The sequence below is a fragment of the Equus asinus genome, chromosome 30, assembly GCF_041296235.1.
Source record: "Equus asinus isolate D_3611 breed Donkey chromosome 30, EquAss-T2T_v2, whole genome shotgun sequence".
NCBI lineage: Eukaryota > Metazoa > Chordata > Mammalia > Perissodactyla > Equidae > Equus > Equus asinus.
The window spans coordinates 12,728,300-12,739,887 of record NC_091819.1 but is presented as its reverse complement, the minus strand read 5'-3'; the positions used below and the strand labels follow the sequence as shown (position 1 = coordinate 12,739,887).

Genomic DNA, 11,588 nt, shown 5'->3' with positions numbered 1-11,588 from the left:
CCTATTTAATTAACTGAAATTAATAAAAAATCCTCTATATTGCTATATCTTAATGTAAATAAATATTTAATTAAAAATAACTATATTCAAATCAAAACCATAAAGAGATATCTCCTCATGTCTAGAATGACTATTATCAAAATGACAAGAAACAGCAAACGTTGAGAGGATGTGGAGAAAAGGGAACCCTCATGCACTGTTGGCGGGAAGTTGGTGCAGCCACTATGGAAAACAGTATGGAGGTTCCTCAAAAAACTAAAAATAGAGCACCATATGATCTAACAATTCCATTTCTTGGTATTTATGAAAAGAAAACAAAAACACAAACTCGAAAAGATATATGCACCCCCATGTTTATTGCAGCATTACTTACAATAGCCAAAGCATGGAAGCAACCTAAGTGCCCATGGATGGATGAATGGATAAAGAAGTCAGGGGCTGGGGGTGGGCAAAATGGGTGAGGGGGGTCAAAAGGTACAAACTTTCAGTTATAAAATAAATAAATCATGCAGATATAATGTGCAACATGGTGACTATAGTTAATAATGCTGTATTTTATATTTGAAAGTTGCTAAGGTAGCAGATCTTAAAACTTGTCATTACAAGAAAAACAATTTTGTAACAATTATAGTGGCACATGTTAACTAGACTTATTGTGGTGATCATTTCCCAATATATACAAATATCAAATCACTGTGTTGCACACCTAAAACTAACATAGCATTGCATGTCAATTACACCTGAATAAAAAAATAACTATACACATAAAATAGTGAGGAAAAGAGTGGCAGCATTTTAGATTACAAAATTTCTGTAATGTTTGTGTAAATATAAGATAGTTGAATTCTTACATTTATTTCTGCATTAGGTCCATTATGTTTTTTATAGTTCAAATATATGAGGAAAATCTGATCTTAACACAGGTAGGTAATTTGAAAATTTAGGAGTATTTTGAAAGCCTTTTCAGATAATTATGGATATTTTTCTTTGATATAATATCGAAACTTGACAAGTGGTAGCTGCTTGCAGGTTAATTTCAATATGGAAGCTTGTTTCAATGTACTTTTTGCAATTTTTTACATTAAAATTCATTAGCCTATTTTGTACTTTGCATGCATTTTTTCCAGATAAATGGTTTTGTAACATCCTTCATTGGTCATTTAATGATATATAGGTCCATAGAATTATGCAGCTCTTCCAAATATATACAAATCATATTCAAAATGTATTGTGTAGTTTATAACACAAGTAGACATTAAATATGTAAGAAATGTTGTCCAAAGCAAAGGATAGGAAGGGGAAAATTAATGTACATTTTTGTAAGATTCTACAATTTAAGGGTAGTGGTATAATGTTTTTCAAATTGGACTGTGAATAAGTATTGAAAACTTCATCTATAATTGTAGTTTTATTTATTTATCCTATCAGTTCTATCAATTTTTGCTTTATAGAAAATATATCTGTTAGGTACATACAAATTAAGATTGTTGTCTCCTCTTTAAAAATTGCCTCTCTGTCATTATAACATTTTCCTCTTTATACGTAATAATTTTTCTTGTCCTAAATTCTACCATGTCTAATACTAACGTGACTTCTCTAGGTAGCTTTTGTATAGTGTTTGCATAATGTATCTTTTTTATCCTTTTATATTTAAATGATGTACTCATTTTAAAAGTAATTTTCCAGTAGAAAACTTAAGTTTAGTCTTTTATCCCCATTATGACAATTTCTGCCTTGCTCCCTCGGTTTAAACCGTTTATGCATAATACTGTTATCACCATGATTCAGTTTAAATACACCATCTGCTCTTCATTTTCTATTTTTATTTTTGTTATTTGCTCTTTTCCTGCCTTTATTTGGATTAATTTCATACTTTTTAGTATGCGGTTTTACTGCTACCATTGGCTTAGTAATTATCTTTGTTTTTTTCTTTTTGTCATTGCTGTAGGGTTTACAAAATGCATCTTGTTTAAAGAAACACAGCTTATAATTTCAAATGAATATAATATAATCAAAGACTAATAGTAATATCAAAGTTTGATTGTAAATAATTCGAAAAGTTTCACTTATAATTCATCCTTATTTGCACTGCATTACTTTTGAGAAAGTTTTATCAACTATTCTTGTATTCTTACCTTAGGAAATTATGGAAACCTTGAAGTGCATATTTTCACAAATTTCCAATTAGTGCACCAATAAATACTCATTACACTTAAATAATTGTATTAATATATGGATTTATTTTAATACTTCTATTTTCTGTTGAATTATTTTTTTTAATTGCATGTTTTTTGATAGGTCTATTCCAAACAAAATTTATTTTACTCTAAGCAAAAACCTACAAAATTATGCAGTAAATTTCTGACAATTGTTTCTGGGGCTGACAATGAAGTAATGTTTGTAGCAAATGTCAAAAACTATTTTGGATATGAACTCAAGAGACGGATCAAGCCTGTGTGAGTTCAGACAAAAGCTGTGCTCGTATTTGTACATTTGAAAGGTGTAAGAGCTAGTGATTAGAGACTGGGAGACTAAGAATAACCCAACCTGAATTAAACTGGAACATGGTGACATGAACAGCACAGAATTAGAAGGCAGAATGAATGCTACACAAAGACTTTCCAGCATTGTCAAGGAAGTCACTGAAACATTCTCTCTGTGGGGCATTGGTAGCAATAGCTAGCCTTGTACTAATGCAACAACAATGCATAAAAGCCGTAAAGAAAGAACAAAAGGTGCAACTTACCAGAAGATATATGCTCAGTATGTAAAACCCAAGGATAAATATGGCCCTGACGACATGCTTCAAAATGTGGCATGTCAATCTGTGAATAGGGAAAAAGAGCAAATAATTCAGAAAGCATTTCCTTTACACAGATAAAACGAAGTCACAAGAAAAAGAACTTCTTTCACTACTATTTCCATATGGAATACTGTGGAATGAATGTAGAAAATAGAAAGCTTTTACAATTTATATGTTAATATGAGGTATACCTCCAGCTACTTAGGTCTTCATATTTTTAAAGAGATTCATTTTTGTATAGAACTGTGAGATATCATACATGAACTAATAGTAAGATAGATCCCTTTCTTTAAATGTGGAGAAAACAAAATAAAAAGTAGCTAAGATAATAAGAATTAAATTATTTACACAAATGTTGAGTATTTTCTATGAAGTGGATATAACCATTAGTGACTTTATTCATTATCTGAGAAAATTTCTCACTAATCTAGGCAAATGAAAAGTGGAAGCCCACTGGCACGTGGTGACTGAAGCTGGTTTCTAATGTGGTTGAATTCACTGCATGCATTATGAGAATCACCTGAGTGGTGTGTTTGTTTTCCTTTCCTTTTAGAAACTGTTTCTTTTCCATTACCCTTATTTCCATTTCTGTGTTAGAGTCTATGGAAGAATGGCTTAAGACCACTCATTGGTTGTTCCTACCCATTCAGTGGCCTGAGCAGTGGGAGCTGCAGGCCAGTCTTCAGTCTTCAGTAGGGAATTGCTGGATAGGCAGAGAGGGTACCTTGAGTTGAGTAGCAGTCAATTCAGGAGCTGGTGCAATCCATTCACCCTGAAAGTCGTCCTTGGTCATAGCCTTTTCAATAGTGGCCTGCTCTTCCTTTTTAATGTCTTCAGCATCTCTGGAGAAGTAGAGATCAGGCATGACGTGCCACGGGTGTTTACAGGAGATGGTGCTACGCATGTGCAGAATGCCCTGGGCCAGCGTCCCCCACACCAGCCCCAATGAGTGAGCTCCCTTGTTGTTGCATGGGATGACAACGTTCACAGAATGCAGAGGACAGTCTGTGTTACACAGACGAGTGGTTTGCAGGTTAACATAAGACACTTTTGTGAGAGATTCGTGGTCAGCCCTGGGATCAGTAATCATTGGAAGTCTCAGCTCCATGAAGGCTGCCTGGATCTGGTTAATGAATTTTCCAGGAATGAAGCCACCAGCAATAGGAGTGGCTTCAGTGGGGGCAGCAAACTTCAGCACAGCTCACTGGCCAGTATACCTGGAAGCTATGACACTGACATCAGCCAGGTTTTTGATGGCAACAATGGCATGAGCTGACAGCAGCAACTGTCTCTGTAAAAGACAAGCTACACAGATACCTATAATGCACATAACAAAAAAAGTATTGATATCAAGAATGTAACAGGAAGTACTAGACAACAAATAGAAAACAACCCAATTACAAAAACAGATGCATGGGGTGCCTTCATGCTATGTATTTTAACATTGTCCGATGAAAGTGAGGCATTAAAAAATGTTTGTGTCAAAGGTTGAAACAATGTTTTTCCTGTCTTTCATCTGCTTTTGTCTGAAAGTTTGGTATATACTCAAAGGAATAAGTTTTTTACAACATAGGGATTTCTCTTTTATTCTGGCTTTACTCTGTTCCTCCCTTAAGGACAGAAAGAGTTGCAGTCCAATGTAATTTATTACATTGCATTTCATTTTTAAAATTTTATTTATTTATTTTTGCCCTGCTATATTTATAAGCTAGGCTAAAAATGAGCTAAATATGAATAACCTCTCATTTCCTATCACAGTGTTAGCAGAGACTCCACCCTTAACGCTAAGACCCACCTATTTCTTTCTTTCATGAGTTACTATAATTTTGTTAGTTGTTAAACAAAGCTTTGATGCCAACAACTTTCCCATTTTTCCTATAGCATTTCCAGGGTTGGGGGAAGGGCCATTTATAAATATATTTGAAAAAAATATGAATAATTTAATAAGAATAGAAATGACTAAGAAGTTTACATGCAAATTAACATAATGATGCATAAATTCATACATAATTAAATAAATGCAAGTCAAAACAGCATTATACAATTTAGCAAACATTGAAAATATTAATAATCTCTAGTTCAACCTTCATAAAAGAAAATTATCAGAATAATTAAATATGTGAAAATAAAAATTTTACATATTTCCTGACCCATCAGTTCCATAGCTCAAATGTCCTCTACTCATAATAATCACAGAAATATACAAGATATATTTATTTCAGCAAAGTTGTTATTAGCCAAAAACTTTAAACAACCTAATTATTCTATAAAATATTCTACATGAATATTCTATGCAACAGTTGCAAAATTAGTTAGGAAATTATAAAAACAAGACAAAATATTTCAGTGAAATAAGGAATATATTATTATGTCCTGTTATAAGTCATTTTGCCAAAGATATTCAGAGCTAGGATAAGGAACCAGGTTTGGAATGATAAATAAATGATAAGAAATAGGATGTTGGAGTATGTGAGGAAGCCATTTGGTGTAAAACTAATTCAGCCTGAACTCAGCCATTGAGCATGCATTGTATATATGCTTTAAGTATTTACTACGTCCCAAAGACAAGAACGATGCCCTTAAAGATAAGGATGTAACTTCCCCTACCTTGGGATTTCCTTAAGGATAAGCATCTCCCCGCAAACTAAACACTGATTGCTAACCTGCTGTTCTTGCCCTGTGATCACACACCTTGAGACTAGTGACCCACTGTGTTCATTGAATTGCTGTACCAGCAAAGCAGTCTCTTGACTATTGGAAGAGGAATCTTCTAATCATATGTGATACACGCTCCTCCATGGTATATAACCACTCCATACACCCCTACTTCTTTGGAGTGCTCCATTTCTTTGTGAAAGGACCCTCCCAGGCTATATGGTCCTCAGATTTGGCTCATAATAAACTCACCCCAATTTTGATTTATAAATTGTTTATAGATTATTTGCATCAACAGGAGGGTAATATATCTATTCAATATTTCTTCACTTATTCACTCTTACAAGATTAAGATTTTATTTATTAATTCATTCATATTGTTACCAGAACATTGGGTTCTTATTATCCCTCAGGATAAAAAGAAGGAGAGACAACAAACAGGAGTATAAAAGTAAAAGTTTATTAACTTGTGCACAGGAGTGGCATGAGGGAGTCTGTGCAAAAAGGAAAGGGTGAGTGACTGGCTCATAAGGAGCAGGATTGTGGGGCTTTTGTTAGGCAAAGGTTGAGGAAGAGGTCCTTGTCATGGCATGTGGTGGGAGGGGGCTTGTGCTTGTACCTGCACTGTCACATAGCATGCCACTACATGCAATGCATGTATCACTAGCATGCTAGCTCTCCACCCTTAGGTGTTATTTTTACTATGCTAATAGGGCTAGGGTCACCTTCAGTGGACTCCTGCATGCCAGGGTTCATGTGTAAGCCCAGGAAAGTCCAGAAGCTGCAGAATGTGGGTCTCGGTGGCCTCTATCTAATTCTCCTAGCTTGACGATTGATTAGGGGCCTTATCTTATTAGGCCAGGGGCTTACACATGGCCCTGTGTCATTAGGCTGGTTCCTGTCTCAATATCATCTTCTATTTACTCTTTTAATGGATATGTATTGTAGGGGAGGTAAAACAATTTCCCCTCTGCTATTATAGGTTCTTGGCTGAGACTCCCATGTAATAAAAGACAGTTTAACAGGAGGAAAACAAACAGAGGTTTAATAACACATACACTGCCTGTATACATGGGAGAGACCCAGGAAAACAGAGTAACTCCCCAAACGGCCCAAGTCATCACCTTAAATAACATCCCCAGCTAAAGACAACAGAAGAGGTTGGGAGTGGGAGTCCGTTGTGGGTGGTTACCAGGAAAAGCGCAGTAAACAAGGTTAAGATTGTTATGCAGATTTAGGTCATTGCTTTTCCATTGATAGGAGTTTCTAGAGTTCCAGTCATCCTTCTCTTCCTGGTAGAGAGTGGGAGACACCCTTACAAATGGAGATTTCCCTAATAGATATGAATATATCTTACAAAAATGTAACTTCTACTCAGTATTTATAGCTTTAACTATGTCTGCTGTTTCTTAAAAATAATCAGTCTAAAATAATTATTATGCCAAAGAGATACCTTTTGGGGTAGCAATTTCTGCTCCCCTTCAGTATTTCAGACACTAAGCTAGATACTCCTCATAAAAAAGAAATTCATCTTTTTATCTATTTTAACTGCTCTTTTTTGTAGAGCCTCAGCTAGTACAATTGGTACTGATATGCAAAACAAAGAACAAAAAGTAACCTTCTCTTGAAGTATTGCAAAAAGACACCCTTTTTGGGTATATCAAGGGTGGAAAAAAATGTGCCTTTTCTTCTGGGCAGATGTAGCCACATCACACAGGACATGTTTGACAAGGAAACCAAAAGCTATCTTTTGGTTCTCACCCCCAGTCACTTGGCCAGATTCCATTATGTGGAGTATATCCTGGCAACCTTACTCAGAGACATTAGAAATTGGAAAATACACGGTGGAAAATATAAACATGTGATCGAATCAGTTTACTTTTCTATTTTCTCTATAACCTTATTTCTATATGTTGAAATGAACAAATGTGTTAGTATTGACAAGAAATTTTCACATATTGAGGTATATTGGGTAGCTATTCTGGTTTCAATCTGATTCAAGTTGAACTAGAAAAGTTGACTTGTGGCATATCAAACATACATGGTACATCTGCTTTAATCATTAAAGTAAAGAATGCATTAAACATTATCTTAATGTAAAAGAAGGCACTCTTTGATTATAAGGATGCATACTTCCGTTCCTAGGAGACCAGTGTCAGTACACCTAAAGATAAGTTTCCTTTCCTGGACATCAGGGCCATGTTGACCTGCTAATCTGAAACTGAATATCTCTTTGAAACTTTGATGAATACATGTCCTGGGTGTATTTGGTGCAAGTTCTTTGTTCTACAAAGGTATAAAACTGTACTGAACAGCATGCTTCTCTGAAAAGCTTTCTTCCTGTGTGGAGACGTCCTTCCTGGATTACAGTCCTCAGCCTGGTTCAAGTAAAATTCACCTTGTCTTTCTTATCTGTAAACTCATTATTGGTGATGACACTATGACAATTGGGAACTCATAAAATCTGGATAATTTAGAGTCTTAAAATCTTTTCACTTCCTTTTGTAGGTGGGTTCTTGTTAGAAAGGATCTCACCATTGCTCAAGCAGATAACTTTCTGATGTTTAACAACAAGTAAGAAATACCTTTGTTCTAGACTGCGACCATAGCAGAGTAAAGTATGCTTGTGGGTAGTCCATTTGGAGCTAAAGAATAGAGTGAGGGCAGTAGAATATGTATTCTTGTTTGTGGGATAGTTGTAATAGTAGCCAGAATCAGATAAGAGAATTGCCAAGGTCCTTTTGAAGCTTTTAACACCAGTTACTGGGGAAGCATATTTTGGCAAAACTGACTCTAGACCCTATTTTCTTCCTGATACTGCTGTATTCTGTGGGACTGAATTTGATATTTGGGCAAATTTATTTGAGTATTGAGGGAGTAAGAAGGGCTGAGGAAGAAAATCACATTCTTTAGGTAATGTTTGGTTTTTCTCATTTCTCGTCCTCATTCTTCAGACACGTTTTCTGATAGGCTTTATTTGAAAAGTACTTTTATTTCGCTTTATTTTGAGTAAAGGTTAATATACTTAGAATAATTGAAAAGTCAGTAATAGCTGAAAGGGAGCAGAATATGTCACCCCAGAATATGCTTCTTTGGCATAAGGATTATTTTGAGCTGATTGTTTTTTAAGAAACAGCAGATATAGGAAAAGCTCTGAAAATGTGTTGCACAAGTTACCTTGGGGTTCAGTATTTGCCATCCCAAAATCTGTCTCTTTGGCTTGATTTTTAAGAACAAAAGACTCAGAAAGAAACTTTGACCTCACCCCCCAACTGACCAAAAGAATTCCAGATAGAAGCCCTGTTCTGGGAGGGATCTAATACCATAGATAACTATAGTGTAATATGAACTAGGTGTGGTAGACAGGGAGGAGCCTCACAAGGCCCATTTGATCAAAGTTCTCTCCTTGTCCCATTGTCTTTGCAGATATGGCAAACATTTGCTTACTAAACATTTGCTTTTCCATCTCCCTGTGAACTGCCTTCCTCCTCTTTGAACTCCCAAACCACTACCCCCTACCTCCTCCTCTGTCTTTAGCAGAAGATAGTGTTTAAGGTGGTGGCTTCAGCCATTTTAGCAAGTTACTGAATTTTCCTGGTTTTCTCCCATGTATACGTTATTAAATTTGTTTGATTTTCTCCTGTTATTCTTTCTTACATCAATTCAATTCTTAAACCAGCCAGAAGAATCCAGAGGGTGGATGAATATTTCTTCCTCCTCTACATTAGCTTTTTGGAAGAGACATCTACATTTATAAGAGAAATCTCCATTTCTAAGGGTGTATCTCTCTCTGTACTAGGAAGAGGAAAACAATTCTAAAACTCTAGAAACTCATCAATGGAGAAAGCAACAACTTAAATCTGCCTAATAACCTTATCCTCCTTTACGTGCTTTTCCTGGTAATCTCCCATAATTGATTCCCCACCCTCAATATCTTCTTTTGTCTTTAGCTGGTGATGGTATTTAAAGTGATGGCTTAGGCCATTTTGGGGAGTTATTCAGTTTTTCTGGGTATCTCCCACTTATACAGGAGGTATACATGTTATTAAACCATTTGCTTTTCTCCTTTTAATCTGTCTTTTATTATTTGGGGGTACCTGCCACAAATCTAGAAGGGTAGAGGTAAAACCATTTTTCCTCCTTTACACGGCACAAGATCAAAAGAATGGTTAAAAAGAGAAGGAAATCAGCAGCTTTTGTTTTATCAGTAAAGAGATATCATTTCAGAAATCAATTATGTTTTGCATATATATCTGTAATCAGTGTTTCTTTAAATTGTAATCCTTAATGAGCCTATAAGAATATTGCTACCTTGTGATTCAGTCAATGAGAAGACATATATGGTAAACAAGCTGCCTTTTCTTGTTTGCCTCTGTCTTTGATAACTTATTAAGAGAAACTTTCATATTTTGCATTTGTTTTATATTTATTTTTCCTGCTTTTGAATTTTGGTATTGCAGATTATATTTCAATAGTCTATGAAAGGATTTATCCTGAGGCACTTAACCTTTTATTTTTCTCATTACTCTAGCCATTAGTATACAAAAAGAATCAGTATTGAAAGATACTCTTTAAGGATATCTTTTTATAAAATTATGCTATTTATGTATTAAAATTCTGTATGAAATGAAATCTGATGAGATGACAAAGGCTTTGCAATACCAATCAGAACTGAAATTTTTAAAAGAAAATCTAGTAATTACAATGCAACACAAAATGAGACGTGAATTAAAGTTAAAGAAGTGAGGGAGTTTGATAATTCTATGTACTAATTCAAGTTAACTAGATGGGGAAGAAGCTGCAGACATGTAGCTGATGAAGATTCTTAGCTTAAAAACTATGCTTAATCTTTAAATGTACATGAACAAAAATATTAATAAAGAGACGAAAAAGAATATCATCGTTTCTCTTAACACCTTTCTTTACTGAAACTATGACATACCTGAAAACTAATTAGTCTTTTTCTTTTTATTTTCCAGGAGTGCTTTCTACCCTAGGTAATTAGTTTTTTTATATTCTATACTTTGAAATTTATTTGAGGGAGAAATGTTTAAAAACACACTTGAAGTATCAAAACATAATAAAAATCCATGCTAACTTACTCATATATTGTCACTTAAAAATAAATTTAAAAACTAACACTTATTAAGCATTTCATCTTCTAAATATTTTGTACAAACTGCCTCATATGATAAATTTCACAACACCACTATTATAACCTTCATGTTAAAAATGAGGAATTTAAGGAAAAAAGAGGTGAAGTATTTTTGCCCAAGGTTATACAGTGAGCACATGGCTCCATCAAAAAACCTACATAACCTGGCCTCAGGAATTGTGTCCCAGTCACCATACTATTCTGTTGTAACCACTATACAGTATTACTTCTCTACATATTACAACAGTGATATTTTTTTCACACAAACAAATAATGATGAGAACACCTTTGATATGGATTTCCTATTTTCATTTTAATCAAATATTAAACACTGCATAGCACCACAGGCAAACTACTGAAACTCCTGAAATTCATATTTCTTTATTTCCCAGTAGAATCAGACATATGTAAAAAATCATTGACTGGATTGTTTTCATATATTGTTAAGGCATTTTTCCATATTATGCTGCTGTGGACTCAAATAAAATAAGTGATTTTCTGTATTTCGGTACCCTTTTTGAAAGGAGAGAGAAAAAGTCTTTCTCTTTTAAGCAGTATACTTAGGCACTGGAGACCTCTGTGCAATGCTCTGCTTTATGAATCTTCCGTGGTCCTGGCCTCTGCTGTGCAAGGGAAGTTTAAAAATCACTAGAGGCATAGGTCTATTATAATAGATATTCTTACACTTTTCCATATGGATTCCCTTCTTTTTCTGCTCCCTCTGTTTCTTCTCTTTCTTTTTCCTTGTTGTCTTATTCAATGTTATCTCATACCTTGTCTTTTCTCCTCTCCATTCTACTGGTACTATCTACCAGCTCCTCTGGTGAGTATAGAGTTTCTATTTCAGTTTAAACTACATGCAGAATTACTACAGAAAAGGCTTTGATGACACTACTCTAGAATTTAATTTATTTCTAAAGTATAATTATCATTCAGGGATATTTTAACTAAAGCTAGCTCTAATGCTAATATCTT

General features: G+C 34.6%; 1 pseudogene; it reads right to left on the bottom strand.

Annotated features, from left to right (window-relative positions):
* Nucleotides 1-3,418: 3,418 nt before the first annotated feature.
* Nucleotides 3,419-6,214, bottom strand: LOC106836736 (small ribosomal subunit protein uS2-like; annotated as a pseudogene).
* Between the last annotated feature and the right edge of the window lie 5,374 nt (nucleotides 6,215-11,588).